We start from the raw sequence: 2,500 nt of genomic DNA on the forward strand, positions 1-2,500 counted from the left end.
TTATGTCATGGAACACATGACAGTTCTGTGTGGCCCGTTGCCATTGACAACCTGCTCAGCCTGTCCAGCGGCCACCTGCAACAAAAGCATAGTGGACTAGCGATGGCTGCAGGAAGGTGACTAAGAAGACTGGTGACTGAGAGCATGTGCTAGCACTGTGGGTGTGTGGTCCAGGCACAGTTGGTCACTGTGGAGAATGGACTGCCCTAGTCATTACATGTGACTACATCCCCGATGTCTCACCCTGTCCCTCTCCCTCTCTACCCCACAACTCTGCCTCTTGAGGTAGATGGACCCCTGTGTTTTTGAACAAGGTTTTGTTCTGTGGTTCTTTATGTTAATTGGACATTTCCCCGAGCCCCTCATGTGTTGCCAGTGGACTGGAATGTCTTGTATGATTTAAAGTTAAAAGTTGACTGGTATTTTGCACACGCTTGTATCCAAAGTGACGCAGATTCGCAACAGCGGATTCAGGAATGGAACCCAGACCAAGGCAGGTTTTACTACTGCTCTTACATCTCAACACAGACAGGGCGCGCTGTCAATGGTGCCAGAGATGAGGCCATTTAAAGGCAGGCTAGGTACTACTTAGGTCCTGTAATTTATGTTTTTGCACATCATTTGCAATGCGTCTTGTACAGCATTTGCACTGTATCTTATACAGTGACAGGTATACAGCTCTATTGATGTTGTCTTAATGGCCTCAAGTAAAAACCATGTGAAAACCCATGTATTCAGTCTGTCTTCTCTGTGGAAGTCATTAGCTGTAGTGACACCTTCTGTTTGATCTGAAGCCAGGACTGCCAATGTTGGTGGCACAGGGTTAGCATCTCTCTATCCTAATTCAGTCTCAATAGCCCTGGATGGTTTGCTTCTCTCTGTCTCTATGTATCTCTTCAGCCATCAGTGTCAATCTCAATCCTCTTTATCTCTTTTTATCTCTTTCTATTCTTTCTTATCTTCCTGTGTCCCTCTCATTTGAACTATTTTTCCCTCCCCTTTCTTCTTTCCTTTCTTTCTTTTTTTCTTTGTCTCTTTCTTTCTGCCTTTCCATCTGTTTCCGCCACCTTGTTCTCCCTCTGTAGAAAGGTCTGTGCATTGGTTGGAGTCTCTGTTTGACATCAGTTTGACAAGTCACTCATTTAGCAGTTTACACCTAGTAGGCATCCTCCACTACATTTTCCTTCTCTTCTGACTGTCAGGACACAGGGAAATGGCTGTCCCCCTAAACCATGCTGGTTACACGTGTGTCCTTATATGTGTATGTGTCTGTGTCTGGCAGCGCATTGCAGTGAATGGCAGTGTTTTGTCCTCTGTCTATAGTCTGTCAGAGTTTGTCAGCTCTTTGGCCCTGTGAGTTGAATCTGCCAACGCACATGATGATTGTATGTTCCACAGCTAGAGCACACAGAACAGTTCAAACTGTGTTCAGCATCAGAATATTTACATAGCCGGCAAGCAGCAATGGCTTCATTTTTTTTTAGATGTTCCATCATGGCAGAGCCAGCGAAAAGACCAAAGAGACGGTTGTAAAAAATATGCACCCCAAAGCCCAGAGGTCTGTAGAGAAAAATGCGACAACAAAAGTGGGAAATCGGCGAAGAAATGACTAGAGTTACAGAGTGGGCCTTTAAATAATCAACACAAGGAACTAACACATTTTCACCCCTTTCAAAATGGCATCCCCGTGACGATGGAGATGTGTTTGGACAGGCTTGACCCAGACGTATCGTAGTGACACATCACAGCTTTCCTGTCCCCTCACCCTGTCATGTACATTTGTGTTACGGATTGGCTTCCTCTTTGGAAAGGTCATTAAGTGCCCCAAGAGACCTGGCATGGCTGCCAGATAGGGTTTCTTTCTGAGTGACTCTTTCCAAAAACATCTGGGTGGTTCTAAACTATTGTCTTTCGTATAACTGGTGAAAAACAATTCTACATTTTCTGCCCAACACCTCCTCTGTTTTGAGAGTAGTTACTGAAGGCTGATTAAGTACCAAAAACAAACATGAGTATATCCATAATATGTGTGGTTGTGAAACATCAAACATACCTCATCCACAATGTGTGGTATTCGAAACAATGTGAAATGTCCAAAGTCAGCTTTTTGTATGTTTAAGTCCTCGACTTTGTCTCAAGCTTTGCGGGTAAATTCATATCAAGCGTTGGCTTAGCTGCTGCTTACATTGCGAGCTGCATGCATGAACGGTAGCTTCGCAAAGCAGCGCCCCAGATGGGCTCAGGTGTGAATTCCGCCAGGTGTCCCGCAGAGGTGATGTTGTAGAACCATGAGCGGCGTGTGGAGAGACAGATGCTCCCAGTGGTCAATCTGGAGAGCACAGCAAACACAGATGCAAACACAGCTGCCTCCATTATGCACACACACACACACACACACAGACAGAGATAGAGAGAGAGACTAAACTCAGAGATCCTCCAACTCAAACTCTTGAACACAACACTCACATCTGTATAGTACATACACATGTTGGCATACATG

At 45.0% G+C, this 2,500-nt stretch overlaps 1 protein-coding gene across 1 annotated transcript in view; it reads left to right on the plus strand.

Annotated features, from left to right (window-relative positions):
• bicd1a (bicaudal D homolog 1a) overlaps positions 1-2,500 on the plus strand; it is a 50,845-nt gene that overhangs the window by 11,825 nt on the left and 36,520 nt on the right. The window lies entirely within an intron of this gene.

This window comes from Alosa pseudoharengus, unplaced genomic scaffold (assembly GCF_046254945.1).
Source record: "Alosa pseudoharengus isolate Yale_2024_CS ecotype anadromous, Long Island Sound unplaced genomic scaffold, YU_APseudo_1.1 YU_APseudo_1.1_scf_10, whole genome shotgun sequence".
Taxonomy (NCBI): domain Eukaryota; kingdom Metazoa; phylum Chordata; class Actinopteri; order Clupeiformes; family Clupeidae; genus Alosa; species Alosa pseudoharengus.